Source organism: Jaculus jaculus, chromosome 10 (genome assembly GCF_020740685.1).
Source record: "Jaculus jaculus isolate mJacJac1 chromosome 10, mJacJac1.mat.Y.cur, whole genome shotgun sequence".
Taxonomy (NCBI): Eukaryota; Metazoa; Chordata; class Mammalia; order Rodentia; family Dipodidae; genus Jaculus; species Jaculus jaculus.
In genome coordinates this window covers 82,565,324-82,588,886 of record NC_059111.1, presented here as the reverse complement: position 1 = coordinate 82,588,886, position 23,563 = coordinate 82,565,324, and the positions used below count along the sequence as shown (strand labels likewise).

At 37.7% G+C, this 23,563-nt stretch overlaps 1 protein-coding gene across 5 annotated transcripts in view; it reads right to left on the bottom strand.

Annotated features, from left to right (window-relative positions):
* Ptprz1 (protein tyrosine phosphatase receptor type Z1) overlaps positions 1-23,563 on the bottom strand; it is a 174,416-nt gene that overhangs the window by 125,400 nt on the left and 25,453 nt on the right. The window lies entirely within an intron of this gene.

Below are 23,563 nucleotides of genomic sequence, written 5' to 3'. Positions count from 1 at the left end.
AAAACTTTGAGAAGCTTGGTTTATTTTATTTCAGGTACCCTTAAACATTCTTGTTTCAACTCATTCCATCTTCTTTTTGCCTTAAGAACATATGTAAATGCCAATATGAAAATATATGTACACAAATATTTTCAATTATGAATGTATTGTAGTAGAAAACTTTATGTCACTTGGACAAACATCCAAACTAGACACAGTTTATGGGAGGAAGGAATTTATTTCAAGTTTACAGATCCAGGGTGAAGTTCCATCAGTGGCAGAAGAAGCTGCTTCCATACAACCAAGCAGAGAGAAACAACCAAACAGCCCGCAAAACCCTAAGCAGCAAGCACAAACTTGCAGCAGACAGGACCTCCAGAGCCCAGACATCTCGGTACACCTCTGGACAGGAATTCAGATCCATCCCCAGTCCTCTTTAAGGTTGGGCCCCAGGAATCACTTCCAGTGATGCCTTGTTCAGCCAGGCAGCTGGAGATCCAAGTTAGAAGCTTAATTTTAACACCTGAATCAATAGGGGACATACATCCAAACTACAGCATATATAAATGCACACACATATATAAATTCATATTTATTTTTCTTTATTCTCATGTTAAGGAAATCAGTTTTGTTTATTTTGCTAATCACCATTAGTATTTGTCTCAAGATTTTAAATGCCCTTCCAATTAAAATGAGGGTGCTCATTTACTAATAAAATATCACAAATAGTTTAATTATAAAATGACTTCTGATTGTGACTTTACCATACTTTGCTTCATGTTGATCACCACTTTGTCATCTGAATCCCACAATGTAGTCTAAGAGTAATGTTCTGATAAAACACACCCACATAGACATGTACACAACTTGATACATATACTGCCTAAAATATGAAAAGGAGAAGTAGAGTGCTTCTAGAAAAAATAAACTGGGAGTCCAGATTTCTGAAAGCAGACTTGCTCAACATGGATAGTACTTCTCACCCACCCCATGCTCTTGAAAAAAGTCATTAAGAGTATGTGGAAGTGGGTAAAGGAGTCAGTGATAGAAACCTGAAAGAGTGGAGAAGTGATAAAAACTAGAGATAAAATTTTGAGGTCTTATTTTGAGGAGAGCACTTGATTACCTATCAGAGGTTAATGGCAAGACCCTACTGCTGAAGACACCAAACACTGTTGGCATGGACCATGGAGAGACCTGGTTGGAATCTGGAGTACAGTCAGTTCTCAGATAATTAGCCCATCTAGTGCTGGAAGGTGCTACATGAGTCACCAGAGAAAGTGGCCAATATCTGTCCAAAGTCTAAGTGACTCAGAAGCAAACTGACATGATGCTCACCCAAGTACAATAGTGGAACACAGCCATGGTGGGTAACCAACTGCTCTTGGATTGGCTAACAAATCCTCTCAGTGGAAAGGAAACCATATCTAGAACTGGGAAACAAGTCAGAATCATATTCAGATAATGATTCTGCTTTCCATTATCAACTTCTCACTAACCTTAGATTATAAGAGCGTCTTGGGCTGGAGAGATGGCTTAGCAGTTAAGCACTTGCCTGTGAAGCCTAAGGACCCCGCTTCGAGGCTCAGTTCCCCAGGTCCCATGTTAGCCAGATGCACAAGGGGGGCGCACACGTCTGGAGTTCATTTGCAGAGGCTGGAAGCCCTGGCGCGCCCATTCTCTCTCTCTCCCTCTATCTGTCTTTCTCTCTGTGTCTGTCGCTTCAAATAAATAAATAAATTTTTTAAAAAAGAGTGTCTAAACCCTTTTAATTCTCTCTAATTTAATAATGGTTATCCCATTTAACTGGTGCTCACTTCACTCTCCATTGTAGAAACTGCTTCTATTTTTCAGATGGAACTGGATCTGAGGAGGTAAACAACCCAGAGCACTCCACCCTCGCCCCAGCTGAAACCACAGCAGAATTGGGGAAATGAGCAAGAATGCTGCTCTCTTAGTTGAGCTGATATCAGCAAAATGGTGATGGAGGAAGATGCTGAGGATACTCAACACCTACCAAACCAGACATCTAGATGCACCTAAGTCTCCATCACTGAAGTAGACTTAAAATGCTCCCAGCATGGCTCAGGGAATTTTGCAGTAGAGGGGGACAGAAAGATTGTTAGAGCCACGAGTTGGGACATTTTGCACAGAGACATTGCCTCTCCCCATAACTGATTGCTGCCCCCATAATGCATGACCCACAATCCCCATGGGGTTGACCTGCATCCCCAATGGGCAAGGCCTCTTCAGAAAAGGGCCAGGGAGGAGGGAAAGGATGGTACCAATATGTGATGTTTACATACAAAATATGTCCATATCTAATAATAAAAAAATTAAAAAGAAAAGAAAGGAAAGGGCGGATTAATGTAAAAAATGCTTTGAGATCTTTGTGTAGCTGATAACAACAGACAAGGAGTCCCACCTGATTGTCCCAAGTAGAGAGATGGTAAAAAGTGGAACCAAAAATCTGTAGCGTCATTTGAGCTCTCATGGTCAGTCACTATATATACATACAAATATAAATATCTATCTATCTATCTATCTATCTATCTATCTATCTATCTATCTATCTATCTATCTACACACACACACACACACACACACACACACACACACACACACAATAAATCATGATAATTCTCTCCTCTCTCCCACTTTTTCCTTCACAAATCATATCCATCATATTCTCTCCCCCTCACCATGAGTCTCTCTTTTATTTTGATGTCATCATCTTTTCCTCCTGTATTCTTTTTTAGTATTTTTTTATTTGAGAGAGAGAGAGAGAGAAAGAGAGAGAATGGGTGCACCAGGACCTCCAGCCAGTGCAAACGAACTCCAGATGCATGTGCCACCTTGTGCATTTGGCTTACATGGGTCCTGCAGAATTGAACCTGGGTCCTTTGGCTTTGCAGGCAAGTGCCTTAACTGTTAAGCCACTTCTGCAACCCTCTCCTGTATTCTTAATGACACATCACTTGATAAAAAGTCATTGATTGGGCTGGGGAGATGGCTTGGCTTTTGAGGCACTTGCCTGTGAAGCCTTAGGACCAAAGCCAGATGCTCAAGGTGGTGCATGCATATGGAGTTCATCTGCATTGGCCAGAAACTCTGGATTGCCCATTCTCTCTCTATCTGCCTCTTCCTCTGTCTCCCTCCATCCCTCCTTCAAATAATAAATAAAATACATTTTTAAAAACTCATCAATTTCCAGGCATGGTGGCATATGCCTTTAATCCCAGCACTTGGGAGGCAGTGGTAGGAGGAATGCTGTGAGTTTGAAGTCAACCTGAGACTTGAAACTTGAGACATAGTGAATTCTAGATCTGCCTGGGCTAGAGCAAGACCCTACTTAGAAAAGAAAAAAAGTCATTGATCTTAACACCTTTTATTTTTAATTTATTTCCTTTTCTGTTCTAGATTTCTTTTAAAAACTGGGAGGAATGTAGTATATTGAGTTGGCTATTGTGTGTTGGATTTCTTTTACGTTATTGGGTATGTATTGGAGTGTACCAAAATGGCATAAAATATTAAGATAAAAATTTATATTTTCACTGATCTGAAAGAGGTGAGTATGTTTTCTGAAGAAAGATGACTTGTAAATTTTTGAAGTGGCTGGAAACTGTCTAATATTATCAGAACAATTATCATTCACTTAATAATTTGACATCTGCATATGCCTAAAACTAAAGCAGAAATGATTTAAGAAATCAGATTGGCAGTGACAGCAAGCATAACTATCACTAGAAATAAAATAAATCCTTTCTCTGAGGAGAAAAACATGCAATAAAATAAGAAATAAGAGGTCTTTGAGAATCAACTTCTGATGAAAGAACACCTGCAAACACACCACCCAGCTAGTCAAGTCTCTCACGTGCTGTATTAGATATTGTTATGCAGCTGTAACCAAATACCTTACAGAAACAGCTTTAGAGAGGAAAGATTGATTGTAGTGATCAGTTTTTGAGCGTTTAGTCAATGGTTGGTTGGTCCCATGAGCTTGGGAAGATCATCATGGGTGGAAGAGTATGGAAGAGGAGGCTGCTCAACTCAATACAGAGGGCAGGCAAAGACTGGTAGGGATGCGGGACAAGACGCCCCTTGAGACCCCCAGTCGGTTATCTACTTCCTTCAGCTACACTTCACCTCCTAAAGTTTTGAGTACCTCTCCAAATAGCGCCACCAGCTGGGAAGCAAAGCCCCAATGCATGAACCTATAGGAGACATTTCAAATTTAGACCATAATATGTGTTCAGCTGTCACTGTTGTGATTATCTTTCTGTTTGATAAGTAAACAGAATTCATGATCCATGTGAACTAAACCCAAACCATGATTAGGTAACTAATTCTAATTTTCCCCATAAAATTAAATTTGCCTGTTAGTAGAATTTCCATAGTGCAAGTCATATCACTGCAATCATTTTCATGGGCAACTTAGCAATGGTAGATTTTCTTGGAACATTTTCTTTTCGTTGAGTACTATGGAGTAGCTTACAGTCAAATTATCATATGTCTTGTCCTTATCCATCTGGAATGTTAGCTTTTACGTAGTATATGTATTGTAACCTACCCAATTATAGTAACCAAGATAACATGGCTTATTTAAAATGTAAAAACAGTTTATTTTCTTAATGTTAATTACTATATATGCTACCTAAGTTCTTTAAAATATATTCCCTTGTAATACGCATACATTATTTAACACTATCTTCTCTCCTATTTTCAACTGTCTTACAATGTTAGAAAGATAAGTTGCTTTAGTGTTTCTTCTTTCTCAATGGTGTAAAAATAATATTAGTTTTTATAGCCTCAAAACTTATAGCAACATAATGTCAAATAGAAGGACTCATTAATTTCAATTATTAAGGTAAGAACCAAGAAAAATCAGTTTGAGGCCAAGTGTCTGGTTTATTTAAGGAAAAAATTCTTTTTAGAAAAGATGAAACAATGCACTATATAAAAATAATCAAATGGTAAAAATTAACAAAGGAGATGGAAAGATTATACACAAAGAATAATGTGAAAGATCAAGGGGCACTATTTCTTCACATGGTTCGGTCAGTAGTGAGACATCCAATTAAGTATGTGTGTCTGTGAGAGCAGGAAGGAGTTCTAGGTGAGCAATTCAATTGTGTAGCTCCTTAGACACCGAGGAAGACAAAGGCTTTCCCAGAAAGCATCATGTTTACCAACCCCATTCAAAGCTTCCAGCGCTAGCACAAAATATTCACAAGCTTGTCTTGGAAAGTATCTAGATTAGTTTTTCCCATACTTAGACCCTATGCTGTTAGCCTAATATGATTTATCCATATTTCTTTTACTTTCTGATCTTGTAGAAAGGTTGTTCATTTTTCTTTTTAAATTTTATTTACAATTTACTTACATATGGACAATATGCCATGATCATAAGTGACCTATAATTCTAAAGTTGGAGATTTTTCTCTGGCAGACATGTTAATCTCTATCTTTATCACGTAAGTACTAATGCATGACTCTTTTAGATAAATTAATAAAATATAGCAAGCAAACATAGTTTGGAAACTCACCTGCTGGTGATGGTTAGATGGCTGGGGCAACGGTGCTTGCTGTGCAAGCGAGGACCTGAGCTCAATCACCAGCACCCACAGAGAAAGCTGCATCTGCCTGTAACCCCAGTGTTGAGGGGAGCAGAGACAAGAGTGCCATTTGGGGTCCCTAAATAGCCATCTACCTGAAAAACAGGGAGCTCCAGGTTCAGTGAGGGACTCACAGAAATAAAGTGAAAGAGATAGAGAGGAAGACATCCAATGTCTTCTTCTGGCTTCCACGTGTATATGTGTACACACACACATTTATCTATCTATCTATCTATCTATCTATCTATCTATCTATCTATCTATCTATCTATCTATCTATCTATCTCATCTATATCTATATCCCCCTTCCTTCCTTCTTTCTTTCTCTCTCTCTTTCTCTCTTTCTTTCTTTCTATCAATAATCTCTTTTTCTAAATGCTATGCAAGTATAGGCTTACCCTTTATTTGACAGCATGCATTTTTCTACAATCTAATAAATCACTGACATATCAATATGAAAATGTGTATGTTTTTATGTATCATAAGATAAGATAATAAAATGACATAATATTCATTTAGAGCCCTTGTTTCTCCAGGAATTGTCACCATGGAGATAGGAAGAGGCAAAGGGTATGTGACAGCTGAGTGGATCTCTTGCAAAGAACTTTCTAAGAAGCCTCAACTTCCACTTACATCTCATTGCTCAGAACTGTGTAATCTTGAACCCTCCACACCCCTACATGGGAACTCATTACCATCATGAATTCAGTTAGGCTAACCTACATAGCAAGAAAGGAAGGATTATTCAGTATAGTGACAATACTGTGTAAGTAACTAACGGCCTATCTTCTAAAGTTGATTTAACTTTGGCAAACTTGTTTCTTGGATGTGTGAAAACATTTTCCATTAAGCTAACCTAGATCAAATTGTATGTGTAAAATAGTTTGTAGAAGATTAAATAACCCCCTTCCCTTGTCAGCCTTTTCATACATCCAGAAAATGTTGGGATGCCATAAACATTATGTTATGACGTAATGCTTTTACTCATAGCTATGGTTTCACACCCATAATGAACAATGAGTTTGTTATGCTGGATCTCTGATGGCATAGTAATTATGAGATCAGATTGAAACCACATATAGAAATGAGAATTAAAGGTGAATGCATTAAAAGCAAGAAGAGAAACATGTATGTATTAGAAAAAGTATATGAAAATAGTTAGACAATATAGGTTTTATCAAATTATAAAATGTGATATTTATGTTATATATTATTGTATTGTATATTATTTTATGCCATTAAACCATTTTCTATAAAGTAGTGTGTCACTTGGCAATTATTATGATTTAGCAATAAAAATAAGATTGTTTCTGTGCAGACTTTTTCTCTCCAGCTTCCACTGAAATCCCATGTAGACCAAGAGCACCTGCTGTGCTATTTATGATTAAAGTATTTGATGGATGGTCTGAACACTTGGAAAGCTAAAACTGCCAAACAGCATACAATGGATTGATGAAAATAATAAAGGAAGTGCATAACTTAAAGACAAACCCATTATCCAAACAAAATTTTGATGGAATGAAGGGACCTACTACATACTTCAATAGGGATATTAAGTTTGGGGAACATTATCAACTCTTTCCATATGAATGAACAGACTATATCTGACTGCAATGTTTTTTTAATTGGAAGAAATATTCAGTAGTTCATGCAGAGAGCTGAAAATTAATAATTTATAAGAAAATTTAAAGAAAGGGTAAAATAACAAAGCACATGGTTAACCAATTATTAACAGACAAATAGATCAAGAAACACTACATTGCACTAGAAGTGGGCCCAGGGTAGATGCAAGTTAAATATATACAAAGATCATATTTTGATAAGAAAAATATGAGAGTTCAAAAGAATTAGAAATACTTGATATTTAGAGAAGGAAGTTAAATTACATTTCCTGTGTAATCAAAATAAACTCCACATGGTTTAAGAAAATTTTAATAAAAATGCACATAAGTGGGCTGCAGAGATGGCTTAGTGGTTGTGACAGTTGCCTGCAAAGTCAAAGGACCAGGTTTGATCCTCCAGGACCCGTGTGAGCCAGATACACAAGGTAGCAAATGCATCTGGAGTTAATTTGCAGAGGCTGAAGGCCCTGGCATGCCCATTCTCTCTCTGTCTCTCCAATAAATAACTAAAATATTATTTATTTATTTATTTATTTATTTATTTGAGAGTGACAGACACAGAGAGAAAGACAGATAGAGGGAGAGAGAGAGAATGGGCGCACCAGGGCTTCCAGCCTCTGCAAACGAACTCCAGACACATGTGCCCCCTTGTGCATCTGGCTAATGTGGGACCTGGGGAACCGAGCCTCGAACCAGGGTCCTTAGGCTACACAGGCAAGCGCTTAACTGTTAAGCCATCTCTCCAGCCCACTAAAATATTTTTTAACAAAAGAATGCACAAAAGTATAAGAAAAGTATGCAATAAACAAAATGGTAAGGGAAATTTTGTGAATATTTAATCTGAGAAAAATTTTCCATATGTGAACAAATATATTAAAAACCTCAGGGGTTAGAGAGATGGCTGGCAATTAAAGGTGCTTGCTTGCAAAGCCTGGAGCATGGGTTGGGTTCCCCAGTCCCCATGTAAGGCTGGATGTACAAAGTGGCATATGCATTTAGAGTTTGTTTGCAGTGGCAGGAGGCCCTGCTGTTCTCATACTCACTTTCTCTCTCTAAAAAAGTAAATTATATTGCTTAAGAATTTAGGATTTATAGATTACATTTAAATATTGTCTAGGAAAATATTTAATGAAATTCAAGTGAAAAATGTTAATTATTGATAATGGATAAAACATATTAAATGAATATGAATATATATATATATTTCAAACACAAAATTCCTGAAAGTTAATAATGCAAAAATAGGGATAGACACTTTTTTAAATGCAGACACAATAAGTCAGCCTAATAGAAACTATTAAAATGTATTAAGAAGAGAAATTAACATGGAGAGAGGTGTTTCAGTGAGCAGATTATGAGTTCATTATTATTATTATTGTTATTGAAAAAATTCATTGATGGTTAAAGAAACTTGAGGTGTTCATTCTTTGTATTTTCTGATGTAGTAATTATATTGTAACACAAGAAATTATAGAGCAAAAAACTTATAGAAAAGACAATAAAAGACCACATGCCAACATGTTTATAGCACTGAAAAGAAGAGTTAGCTATTGGGAAATATGTTCCTGGAAAAAAATCCACAAGGTTTAAGTTAGGCAATGAGTATACTATGAAATAATGCAAAGCCATTAAAATTATATTTTTAAAAATATTTATGTGTTAAAAAGTGCATGACATAAACCAGCATCAACAATTAGTATACAGTTTAATACATATATTATGTATATGTATATATAGTTTAATAGATATTAGTAATTATATAAATTAATGTGAATTTCTCTATCTAGAATCTCAGGGAGTGATTTTCATGTTTTTTATACTTTGTATATATATATTATGAGATTGTAATTGTCATTTTATTGTGTACATTGTGTTCTTAGAGTGTGAGTTTGGTATGGTTTGTGATGTGTGGTGTATGAACGTGTGTGTGTGGATAAGTACATAGTGTGCATGCCTGCACAGGTTAAAGGAGAATGTTTGGTGTCCTTCTTTACCACTCAAGTGCATTTCATTAAGATGCAGCTTCCTCAACCCATAGCTGCAGTCGCTGAGCATCTATGATGAGTCTCCAGTCACTACCCCTGCCCCTGCCACCACTGTGCTTACACATGTATGTGCCCATGCCCAGCCTTTTAGAAGGATTCTAGGGAGTTGAACTTGGTGGTCCCAGTTTGAAAGGCCCTCATCCTTCAATGGTCAGTACTGAGCCATTTTCCAAGTCCATATTAGTAACTGTTAAAATTAAGTTTATATACATATTGGAACAATGTCCTTGATTCAACAATTAAACAAATTAGAGATGAACAACTAAATACTGTGCAGACTGTATAAGGAAAAATTTGGAATACATTTTAATTCCTTATTTTGGATTTTGTAATAAAAGCTTACCCTTATTCTCCAGAAACTGTGGGCATAAATATAACATGAAACACATTTTTAAATTAAGGTGAGGAAATCATAGCCCAGGTTAAAAATGACAGGCAGTTTAAGCACTTGGGCTACCTAGATGATTAAAAATATGTGCCAAAATAAGACAAGACATACAGTCAATTCACTGTCCCAATGGCCAAAATGGTCACAAATAGGTTTTCTGTATGTTGTAAACCTTGAAGTCACCTCATTTTAACACGTGCTTTATTTCTAAAACACTTTCACATATATAATATTAACCAACAAATATATATACATATATACACACACCCACACCCACACACACATTAAGCAGAAAAATCTGGTGACATTATGTGCTAGTCTATTCCAAAACTGGTGTGGATCATATATTAAAATTTGTGCCAGTATGGTGACAGGGTCATCTTGTAGTTATGTCTAGTCATAGCAGAGAGGTTTTCTTGAATTCTTTCCAGAGTATGGGCTAAAAATTCATTTGTGTCACTAATGTCATTTAGAGTGTTTTTACTTGCCTAGAAGAAATAAAAAAATAGTTATAGGAAGCATTTTAAAATAATTAACTTATTGACGTTTTTCAGTGCATTTTTAATGATTTAACTTTGTGATTTTCCAGTATATTTTATATACCGAATAAGCCATGGGCTGCTGCTTATTCAACCTATGTAAGCCAATCAATAGTTCAGAGATAAGGGAAAGCAAGGTAGATCTGTCTAGTTTTTCCTTAAAGTTTTTAAAATTTATTTTGATTTAAGATAGAAAGAGAGCGAGAGAGTAGCAGTACAATGTGCTTCCCCCAAGACACAAAATGGCCTGGATGTCCATGACCTCCCAGTGCCTGACACTACCTACACAAGACCATCATAAGAGGAGGAAAAGATCATGATATCAAAATAAAAGAGAGGCTGATTGAGATGTGGAGGGTATATGATGGAGAATGGAGTTCCAAAGGGGAAAGTGGTGGGGGGAAGGGAGAGTATTACCATGGGATAATTTTTATAATTATGGAAATTGTTAATAAAAATTTGAAAAAAAAGAGAGTGAGAGTGAGAGCAAGAGCGAGAAAGAGAGAAAGAGAGAATGGGCATGCCAGGGCTCTAGCCATTGCAAACAAACTACAAATGTATGCGCTATCTCAGGCATCTGGCTTATGTGGGTCCTGGAGAATAGAACTTGTTTCAGTTGGTTTCACAGGCAAGTGCTTTAACAGCTAAGCCAGTGCTCCAGCCCAGATCTGTCTATTTAATTATACATGTATGGAAACATATTGTACCTCTTCTCACTTCATCCTAAGGGTAGAAGAATGACACGTTGAGAGATAACCTCAAACAAGTCACGTTCACTGCTTAGATGTCCACATATATAAAGAGAGGACACACTACATTCATTTATTCAAAATGGTGATACAAGAAGACAATGCAGCAGGGATAAAATCACTTTGATAGTTTTGTAAAAATAATAATTAAAACAGGCAAGGAAAATGGTTTAGTGGATAAAACGCTAGCTATGCAAGCATGAGGACCTGAGTTCAGATCCTCAGCATCCACTTGGAAGCTGGATGTGGTAGCAACAGCTTGGTCATCCTGGCATGCCTATCATGGGAGGGAAGTGGAAAAAGGTGAATCCCAGAAATTCATAGGCCATTTAGCATGGACTACACAGGGGTGCACAAGAAACCCCGTACTAAATAAGGTGGAAGGTGAGGACTGACATCAGTTATCCTCTGAGCTCCATACATACATGTGTGTGTTTTCCCAGGTGTAAGAATTTCCCTGCTCCAACATGCACGCACACACACACACATACACACATGCGCATGCACGCACACACACACACACACACACACACACACACACACACACACACAAAGGTTTAAAAACTGGTTGTATCAACATGTATAATTTTTCAAATTATATTACTCAGGTATTCAGTATTTTTTCTTTCAATGAAACAAAATAAAAAAATTATACAACATATGTAGTATGTTCTACTTCAGCCATAAGTTTGTTCACTTTTTTATTATTGCTATTTGATTCCTAGCTCAAGAACTCTTTAGTTGCACTGGCAAATATGTACAAATTCTCACAAGAAATGCTGATTTTTCCCCTGGAAGAAGTGTATATACACTGAAAAAAAGAAAGATTTAATCTTAAACTTAGAAGTATGATGTACATCTGTTTCCTTACATTTAACAATAAATACCCAATGCTTTTCCTTTGATTCCCTTTTTATTTCCTTTCTTTCCCCTCTTCTCCCCTTTATCCATCCAGCTCCTCCTTTCTTCCCTTCTTGAGACAGGGCATATTCTTGCTATACAGCCCAGGGTGGTTTTAAACTCTGCTACCCCAACCTCAGCCTCCCAAGTGTGCAAACATCACTCCCAGCCTTCAAAATAAATACACTTTTAGAAGTAATATTTTTCAGAACATCGATATTACCAATTAAGTCAGTTTCAGAACACTATTTGTTTGAAGCTTTTTGCACTATTTACATTCTCAAGAAGTTCATTTTACTTTTCTTGCTGAGATTTCAGAAATTAATTTTTAAAAATTATTTATTGATATACAGAGACATTTATCATACCAATAACTGTGGGCTAACCCCACAATGCACGACCCATATACCTCAATAAGGAGGGGCCAATGGAGAGGGGTTAGGTCATGGATGAGCCTAATAATGGTATCAAACTGCCTGTACTTGCAGAATAGAAAACTAAAAAAAAAAAAAAAAAAAAAAAAAAAAATTATTTATTTATTTTCAAGTAGAAAGTAATACAGAAAAGATACAGACAGACAGAATGTGTGTCCCAGGGCCTCCTGCTGCTGTAAAGGAGCTCCAGATGCACATGACACTTTGTGCATCTGGCTTTATGTGGATCCTGGGGAATTGGACCCAGGTTGTTTGGCTTTGCAGGCAAGTGCCTTAACCATTGAGTCTTCTCTTCAGCCCAAGAAATTAAATGTGTTAGTGATATTCTTACTTGACTTAAACAGTGAACCAGTGCCAAACTATATTAAACACTGATTTGTTTTTATAACTGTGCAAAAAGATTGCATCTACTGCTTTCTTGGTATGGTTGAATATTTCCTTGTCAATAGAATACTGGGACATAATTATTATTCAACACATTTTTTTTTTTTTTTGGTTTTTCATAGTAGGGTCTCACTCTAGCCCAGGCTGACCTGGAATTCACTATGTCTCAGGGTGGCCTAGAACTCACGGCAATCCTCCTCTCTCTGCCTCCCATGTACTGGGATTAAAGGCATGCACCACCATGCCCAGCACATCTTCACATTTCTTTCCACTGAACATGCTGATTTGAGCTTTCTGAAGATTGCTCAAATGCTACTGATGGTCTACCAAACCGACACAATCATTATTTGCTTTGCTTCCCTTTGCTTGGTATTTATGCTCTTCCCAGTTCCTTGGTCTTTCTTGCCAGGCTTTCTATTCCACTTTCTCATGGGCATGAGTGCATTCTCTTTGGATCTTGTTGTCTTGTAATTCCATGAACCTCTACTGTTGGCCTTAGACAGAGAATTCAGCTCAATAACCAACCCCCAGGCTCATGATTGGTGACCTATCTTGGCTATTGGCAGTACTGAGTCTTTCTGGCTCAGTGTTGCAACAGCTGGTGACAGAATTGGTCTGAAACCTGAATGCTCTCTGCAGTGGCAGATGCTGAGAATGGTCCTTCGGTGGCCTGGATCACACAGCTTTATTGCTCTTACAGGAACAATATGTATAAAGCATTCCTTTTCAGTGTGTAATGAATACCCTTGGAGAATACATTTCGCTAGTTACCTTTTACATGCAATTACAAATAGTTGGCCCAGGGTTACATATTATTTATTTTGGGATAATGAACTCAGTTGGAACAAATGCGTTTTCTCTCCAGGTTTACCATTTCATTTGTGAGGGTATCATGAGAGAGAACAAGTTGATGCAGTGTTTTTAGCCTGGATTGCAACCAGAGCTCAGCTGGAACTTTGCCCTGGAGTCACTAGGCCACTGGGACACAATAATTAACACACTCCTGTAGTGCCTAATGTGATAATGGGGATGGTTAAGAAAGAAACTCACAACAGACCAATGTAGCATTTTTGTACCATAAAGGAATTAGCACTGCAAGCAAGTCTAGCTTCTAAGTTAAGGGAAAAGGAAAAATGTTCCTGAAAGGATTTAGGCCTTGAAATTTACCCACTGAGTCATGTTCTTAGACCTCTGATTCATGCATCTTAAACATTTGAGTGAATACCCATTTCTGAAGTTAATATTTCTAACATTAATCTCACCAATGGAAAAAGGAAGTGAGAACTTTATGAACACATTGCAAATTGGTCATTTTCCCTTGTGATTATACTCTCAATGTCCCCTATTCCCCATCCCCATTCCACTGATGGCCCTCCTCAGTAGGGTCATCAGGAATTACTATGGGGTCATGAAATACATCAGTCAGCCTGAGGGAGGCAAGGGGCACAATGCCTTAGAATACACCTTCTCACCTTGTAGCTCTTATATTCTTTATACCTCCTGTTCTGCAATGTTCTCTGAGACTTGGAGGGTGTGTCATGTCTCCTTTAGTGTTGAACTCTCAGCAGTCTCTAATTTTCTGCTTTGATGAGTTTTGAGTCTCCTCGGTGTCTAATTTGGTAGTTTGAATGGATAGCCCCCAATAGATTCAGTGTTATTAAAGCTTGGATTTCTAGCTGCCTGGCTGGAAGTGGTGTCACTGTGGGTGGATCCTAGGGTCCAGCCCTAAGGTGTGTTTGGGGACAGATCTGAATTCCAGTCTAAAGGTATCTAGAGTGCTGAAGGTCTTCCTGGTGTTCCTGTAATGTGCTTGTTTGTGTTGAGGGTGATATTTCTGTTTAGGTGGATCTGTCAAAGGAAGTCAGCTTCTTCTGCCATTATGGGCCTTCCCCAGATCTGCAAGCTTCAAATAAATTCAGTTCCTCCTATAAACTGTTGGTTTGGAGGTTCATTTCAGCAATGTGAAGCTGACTACAACAGCCACCATCTCCCTAAAGGAGGTTCTCAGGCTAACAGTAACAACAACACTCATATTTAATCAATCCCTTTTGCTGTAATGTCTCCTGAAAAAGAATTTGATGGAGAACATCTCACTGAAAACCTACCAAATGTCAATTCAAATAAGCATTGATTTAAACTTCAAAATAAGATTTTATGGTATGCATACTGTACTCAAGTAGGCCATAAGCTAGCAGCGTAAACTATGGTTTTGCCATGGATTAGTTACTTGTCTCATTGCTGTGACAAAATACCTAACAAAAGTAACTTGAAGAAGGAAGGGTTTATTTTTGGCTCATAGTTTGAGGTTACAGTCCAACATGGTAGGGCAGGCAGCTAATGACATGTGTCAGTGTTGAGGATATGGAAAGAGGAATGCTGGTGTTTGACTAGCTTTCTCCTCTTTTTTACTCAGTCTATTGCCAAATCCTGTCAAGTTAACAACAATGGCCATCATTTGGTTAACTTTAAAAGTCATGATCCTTCTGCCTCAACCTCCCTAGTACTGCGATTATGCCGATTTTCTACCACACTTAGCCACAATTTAATTCAGGTTACCTTTTTATAACCTCAGAAATACTTTGCAGAAACTGTTGATCTCCTCAAAATTTGTGTGTGTGTGTGTGTGTGTGTGTGTGTGTGTGTGTGTGTGTGTTGAATGTGTAGTTGTGCATTCATACCTATATAGGGGCCTGAATATGTGTGGATATGCATGCCTGTGTGTGTGTATATATCTACACAGGACAGAGGTTGATGTTTGCCTTAATCATATTGAGAGAAGATTTTTCACTGAACCCAGATGGACCAACCAAATTGGATAGACTAGACAGTGAGCTGCAAGACTTCCACAGTCTCTGCTTCCCAGCCCTGACATTATAGGTGCATGCCACCTTACCCAGCTTTTACATGAGTGCAGGAGATATGAACTCAGGTCATCATGCTTATGTGGCAAACACTTTACTAGCTGAGTCATCTCTCTAGCCCCAATTAATTCATTTTCAAATATCTATGCATCCTCAACTAGTTGAAATGCCTTGCTTCATATAATATTTACATGTATGTTTCTTAATGAGGATTGAATTACCTGAAGCCTCTCTGGTGTCAGAGACAGGAACAGTAGTAGTTTGGCATTTCTTGTGGAGAACCCTGCCTGACCCTATTGAGCTCATTGCTCACCTTGTGCACACCTCAGTAACATAGCACTGAGGGGCAGCTGGGGATTTGTGAAGGTGATTCAAACCAGGGGGACAGTGTTACCACCACCTTACATGACTTCCAAGTTCAAAAAAGCAGCTGCCACCCAGAAGGAAAGCCACAGTGAAGTGCTCAGTGACACACTAATGGGCCCTGTGCGAGGGAGAACGACTACCCACATGGCTGCGGCACATGCAGCCAGAGTTCATGTCTTTTCATCAGAATCTTCTAGATGTCATCCCTAAGGCCCCAACTAACAAATTATTTATGGGAAACCTGACCAGTGCTTTGGAATGCAATAAGAAAAGCCTGGCAAGGTTTTATATGTAAAACCAGCAGAGTGCCTGTCCTATGAGGAAAGGAAGGAGTGACCAATCTCTTGCCATGTTCAGTTTGAAGTAAGAAAAGTGTAACAAGTACCCAATGGAAAAACTTCTCGAGACAAAAGAGCATTGATGAGTTTATTCCATGGTCTCCAACTATCCCATCACATTATTTTTAGCAAAATTTAAAATTTTTGTTCTTTAAAATAAATCCAACTGTAGAAAGCATTTTGGGAGAGTGAGGAGAGAAAAGAAGGGAAGAGACAGAGAGTTTAGTAGATGATTTATGATTTTAATAACTTGATTCTTTGAATTCAAGGCATGTATTCAGGATTCTTCACAAAAACAATCGATGCTTTTCATGGCTTAATGCCACAGTAACTTCCTGCACACAGCCTGAAGATTACCATGGACACATACTAAGTTGCTTTTTACTCTCTCTCTGCATCTCTACCAGCTTATAATTGGTGACAAGATTATAGAAATTTTTTTTCCTGTGTTTGTACAATATTTAGGAACATAGGCAACATATAGCTTTGTTATACAAGTTACTACCAGAAATATACAGTATGTAAAACAACTCTACACAAACCATAAAAAGTACCATTTTTAAACTATAGAAAGTATTTTGAGCAACCATAAATCAATGATCTAAGACAGTCATTATAAACACTTGAGCTCAGAGTTGGGCCAGCCCACAAGTAAGAAAGAGAGCTCCAGGGCTGTACTTCCTTAAATATGCACCCATGTACAGAAGAGGACAAATTCACATTGAAAGTGTGAATGCAGACAGACTGTGCTGGATAATACCAGTCATTGGTCCCAGTTTTGTCTTTGTTTTTATTTTTTCCTCACATACCAGATTACTTTTGTCTGAACTTTATAAATGTTTTCTGGATTTTTATATAACTTAGGTCTAGCATCATTTGGTTAAATATTAATTTGAAATTATACACTAGCATACCAGGAACATTCAGTGAAAAAGAAATGAAGGCCGAGTAGGTAGCTTAGTTAAGAAAGGGCTTATTGTACAAGCATGGGGATCTGAACTTGAATTCCCAGAACCAAGGGAAAAACTGGATAACCTGACACATGTGTATAACTCCAGAAATGTGAAGGCAAAGAGAAGACTCTTAGGGCTTGCTGGCCAGTCAGTCTAGCTCATTTGGTGAGCTCTAGGTTCAGTGAGAGGCATTGTCTCAAAAATGAAGTAGAGAGGATTGAGGAAGACACTTGATATTGCCCTCTGTCCTTTCACACATTGTGTGTGTGTGTGTGTGTGCGTGTGCACGCGCGTGTGCACACACACACACCAAGCAGAGAGAGAGAGAGGGAAAAAGAGAGAGAGAGAGAAAGAGAGAGAGAGAGAAATGAAATGACACTTTCCCCTTTAGCTGTGAGTTGAGGTAATCATACACTATTCAAAGGTGACTGATTGCACAGGCCATCTGTGTGACTTGTGATGTTTATTAAATTACCACAGATTAAATGTGGCATCACTGTCACATATTTGCAAATAAACCAATGAATTCAATGGCTGCACATAAAGTGCCATATCAATGAAAACTTCCAGGTGTCTACTTCATGTACCTCATATTATAGATGAAAACACTTTTATTGGGTTTTCCAGGTTGCAGGAATTCTCAAATTATACTACATCATGGCCCAGTTAGAAAACTATAATTGTCTAGCACCCTGGAAAGCAGATAAGGGCAGATAAATGTTAGACACACTTGTAATTCAACAAAAGGACCGTAGTACAGTAAGTGGGAAGTCTTTCTGTCCTCAAACTCTCTCCAACCTCAGGGCCCTTCCTCAGCCATTTCCCTGCCTAGATAATGTGACTTTCTTCATTCTCTGCCTGCTAGCATACGTCCAATCCTCATCTTTCCTGTAGTGCTTGAAGAATACTTCTTTGATTCATGTACATTCTTTCTTACACAAAACTGAATCAAAAATGTGTATATCAATTTTTGATTTAATGTGTTAGAGAATGTCTACCTTGTTCCCTGCTATATACTCTGCACCAAACTACATATTCTGTAGATATTGAATGAGTACTCATTGAATAAGGAAGAGAAGAACTTAGGAGGCTGAAGAAATGGCTCAGTGGTTAAGGCACTTGCCTATAAAGTCTGAGGACCAGGGTTCAATTCCCCAGTATCCATGTAAAGCCAGATGCACAAAGTGGTGCATACAACTGGAGTTCATTTGCAGTGGCTAGAGGCCCCAGCATGCCCATTCTCTCTCTTCCTCCCTCTTTCTCTCTCTTCTTTCCTCCTTCTTTCTTTCTTATAAAACAGTAAAATAGAAACAGGGCTGGAGAGATGGCTTAGCGGTTAAGCGCTTGCCTGTGAAGCCTAAGGACCCCGGTTCGAGGCTCGGTTCCCCAGGTCCCATGTTAGCCAGATGCACAAGGGGGCGCACGCGTCTGGAGTTCGTTTGCAGAGGCTGGAAGCCCTGGTGCACCCATTCTCTCTCTCTCCCTCTATCTGTCTTTCTCTCTGTGTCTATCGCTCTCAAATAAATAAATAAAGAAATAAATAAAGAAAGAAAGAAAGAAAGAAAGAAAGAAAGAAAGAAAGAAAGAAAGAAAGGAAGAAATGTAGGATTTACTATCTCAGAGGAGTATTTCCTACCATGTACATATCACCCCATTCTGTTCCTCAACAGAGAAGTAATGGTGCTGACTTTCTCTTCATGATTAGGAGCTAAATTGACATTTTGTTCTCACCAAAAACAGCATCAATTGCACAGAAGCATTTGCAAACTCCCACCTCCCAAACTTTTAACTCTTTCTCTGTGTATTTAGGTATATGTCTGCACATGCATGTGGAGTCCTGAGAACAACTTCGAGTGCTATCCTCAGATGCACAACCATTTTTCTGAGACAAACCCTCTCATTGGTCTGGAGCTTCCCAACTAGGCTAGACCTCCCGGCCAGCAAGTCACAGGGATTCTCCTGTGTCTGCTGCTCCAGCAGTGGAATTACAAAGACGGTGCCACCACATCCAACATTTTTGCTTTGGTTCAGTGGAATGAACTCCGGTCCTCATGCTTACAAGGCAAACACATATTCTGCTGAGCTATCTCTCAGCCCCTCAGCTAACATCTGTCTCCACTCACTGACCTCTTTCTCTCTGTGTCTCATAGAGAAAACCAAACCTCTCCATCTTTTCCATCCCCTACCTCCTCTAGAATGACTTGAGCTTCAATCAATCTCTTTATTGATCTTCTTGGATGCTAAAACACACTCAAGCCATGCTTCTCTGAAATGCACACTTCCCACTTGTGCCTAATGCCCTTGGCACCTGCACTTCATTTCCAAACATCCTAATGACAACTGCCATCTTCCCTTCATTGAGGTCCCCCTGGCTACCTTCTTTCTGTCTGTGGATCATTTCGAGAGCTGAAGCCGCTGAACCCCTCAACTTCAACAGGCACAGAATGTGTTTAATGAATATTTAACACAAAATGAACCAAAGAGCTTGCTGAATTTAGAAAAAGTGGAAAGCAATGCTGAATATGATTGCAACCTGACTAGCGTCTCTCATTCTGTGTTCCCAGAGTTGGAACCTACTAAAGAGCAGCAGACAGGGGCACAGTACTAATAATGTATGATGGCCTCTACCTTCTCATCACCGTCCTACAAAATGGGCACACTTAACAACATAAGAAATTTACTTTAAAATCACTCTGGGATTTATTGGGCTTTCTTGCCTTTATCTAATACTTCCTCTGTTCAGTTATTGAAACCTTCAATTATATATTAACCCCTTAGAATAAAAAGAAATTCAGTTTCCATACTACTGGAAAATATATCACTATAATATTTCATTTCAAATGTAATTTTTCTTTCCCTTTATCGACTAGCTTTAGTTTCTAATTAGTAGCTCATGAAGAGAACTTCAGGTACCAATGAACATCCTATGAAAAATTCTGTGCATCTTTTGTATATTGTAAAGTAGTATGTTTTAGACAGTCTTTTTCCTAATCCTTATCCAAGACTACCTCCCACATATTTCAGAAAGATGAGTAGCACAGTTAAGTTTGTACATGATGTCATCCTGCCTGAAATATGTTTACTTGCAAGCACCCTGTTGGGTTCGAAATAGTTGTTCAGTGAACATTTTTAATCCAACACTTGGGAGGCAGTGGTAGGAGGATTTCCATAAGTTTGAGGCCAGTCTGAGTGAGTCTACATAGTGAATTCCAGGTCAGCCTGGGCTAGAGTGAGACCCTATCTTAAAACAAAACAAAACAAAACAAAACAAAACAAAACAAAACAAAACAAAATAAAATCTCAAACTACAGAGGTCTCTAATCTTTAATAAATATTCACTTAATGCTTTTATAATATATTTTATACATATATTATATATAATATATATTAATAATATAATATATTATATAATATATAATAATTTATATAATATTATATATATATATATATATATATATATATATATATTCAGTTCCAGATCCATAATAAAGGGTTCAGAAGCTTATGAATGTCATTCATCCATACAGGAAAAGGTAAAATAAGTGTGGATGATTTGTTTCCATATTAAATTGTTGTGACCATATTTAAGTTGGTTGAGGCCTACATTGCTTAAGTAAAACTAGCAAGGATTTTAACAAATATGTCAATTACTTTAAAATTGTGTTATAAGAATTACCACCCACATTCAGTAAGAGCAAAATAATGTTACTCCAGCTTTTTGCATATATGGAAAAACCATTTGTTATATAACATATTTTCTTTCACCATGTATTAGTCACATAATTATTGATGAAAGTGGGTTCTATTGGAAGTATCTATTTAAATAATAACATATTTAATTGTTCATGTAATATTCTCATATAAAAGACTTTTATGTCTTCAATCCATGTTCTACATGACTGAGAAATCTCTATGAACATATCGTAGGTTGCCTTCATAAAGACAGCACAGAAAATGTCCCCAATATCACCTTTTATCCCTTTGGTAAACCATAGACTTTGCTATTCTGAAATAACTGTATCCTCATTTAAATGGAGGCTAAGTTCTATGATCTGGAAGTCATTAATAGAATTAAATTCAGCTGTCTAGCAAAAATTTCCCCTGCAACACTACAGGGAAGGTAAGACTACTACCACATATACAGAGAACCCAACTTTTATTTAAGAAATGTTTAGCTTTTTGTGTGGTGGGGTCAATTGAAGAAAACTTTTTCAGAAAGACTAGTCAGCATCTCTTGTAAATCATGGCAAGCATTGAGGAAAGGGATATACCAGTGTGATGAAACAGAATGGTGAAAGGGATTGTGACAGTAACATGATTAATGTCTACAACAGAAACACTTCCAGACTTAATAATAGTAATAGCATTCTGAAAAGATGTGTATTTTCAATGCACTTCTAAATTTGAAATTACATCACAGAGCATTTCATTTTCATTCTCACTGTTAAAGTCCAGATGGTCCGTGTGTGTGTGTGTGTGTGTGTGTGTGTGTGTGTAGATGAAAACATATAAATTACTCAATGCAATAAGTTTATATAAACTTTAACTCAAATCTATGTGATCCATCTTATGAATGCTAATTTGCATTTCTTGCAGAAATTTCCAATCTTTCTGAGTAATTGTCATGCTTTAAACCTGTATTTATTTGCCTTTTTTGGTAGGCTACTGCCCAAAGTGGAGAGAAGTACCTTTCCCTGTTGTCATACTAGACTGCTGTCCCTGGTGACAGCCTGTCCAGGACTCTCATACAGGCTGAGGAGTGGCATGAAGTATGCTGTTTAAGAACTGGCTGATGATGGGCTGGAGAGATGGCTTAGCGGTTAAGCGCTTGCCTGTGAAGCCTAAGGACCCCGGTTCGAGGCTCATTTCCCCAGGTCCCACGTTAGCCAGATGCACAAGGGGGCGCACGCGTCTGGAGTTCGTTTGCAGAGGCTGGAAGCCCTGGCGTGCCCATTCTCTCTCTCTCCCTCTATCTGTCTTTCTCTCTGTGTCTGTCGCTCTCAAATAAATAAATAAAAATTAAAAAAAAAAAGAACTGGCTCATGTAGGCTCTGTTCTCTTGTTTGGTCTTGTTCTAAATATTATAAGCATAATCTATGAAACTTGGAGTGCTTAGGCACCTCTGTCTTCAGCCAAGAACCAAATTCAGCCCTTCCAAGTCTAGAGAAAAAGCCTTCTCAATAATCTCCTACTATATCTATATATCTATATATTATCTATAGTTCTATTGGTTAAATCAACATCACAAAAGAATATCTCAAATCTCAATTAAGTAAAAGAGCCTTAGGAGTGACTGTGTAGACATATGCCTACATAATCATAGTTCATTTAATTTTTTTTAGCTAAACTGCATGCATATATTGCAAACACGAAATGATTTTGAACTTATTAAAATAAAGCATCCATCCATAATTCTTAGCTATATATAAACACTGGAACATAGTAGATTACTTACTAATTTTTTTATATCATTTAACTAAGCAGTGTTTGTACTTGGTAAAGTAACACTGAAATTAAAGATTATGCTTTCTATCCAAAAGTTCTCAGTATTTTAGAAATTAAATAAAAATCTAGAAATTATAGAAGCTGAGTCAGTGAGCTCTTGGTTTATGTAAGGAACCCTGTCTCAATAAATGAGAAGAGTCACCAAGGAAGGCACCCAACATCAGCCTTTAGCCTCCATTCATGTGCACACAAATGTAAATACACACATGCATGTGAGCATACATACACTCATGCACACACATGACACATAGGGAAAAAAGAGAAAAACATGGCACAATGCATGTTCTCTTATTTTTAGTTGTAAAGGGGAAGGCAAGCTCTCTCTGAGCACTTGGGAACTTCCAGCTGTGGGTGAGTTTTTCCCTCGGTTGGGAGCAACCCTAGCCCTTACTCTGTACATGGGTTCCTTTATCCCCTCTAGTTCCCCACAAGGCATGAGCCTATTTCCTTTCTCTTTGCATTCCATTTTTTTCCCCAGACACTCCACATAGGATCTTTAGCCACATGGGCACCGTCCCCTGGCTCTGTACTTCCCTCAATAAATATAATAATTTAATTATTAAAAATATTAATTGTAAGAATGAATAATTGAATAAAAAGGGGAAAGTAAATTCAAAGATTTTAAAAGTTAAACTGAAAAATATACACCATTCTCTTCTAGTGTTTAAATCATACCACATAAACTTTGAAAAGAAAGTCTGAAAAAAAACAAAATTATGAGTTAGAGTGTAAAAGCTCTTTTGGATATGAATGACCTTTCCTATATTATTTTGCTTAATGTGTATGCCTTGAAATCTTCACTGATAAATTTCCAAATAACTTTCCATTCTGGTTGGCCATGTACCATATTAGCAAGAGAGCATTCTGGTTTTTTATTTGCTTCCT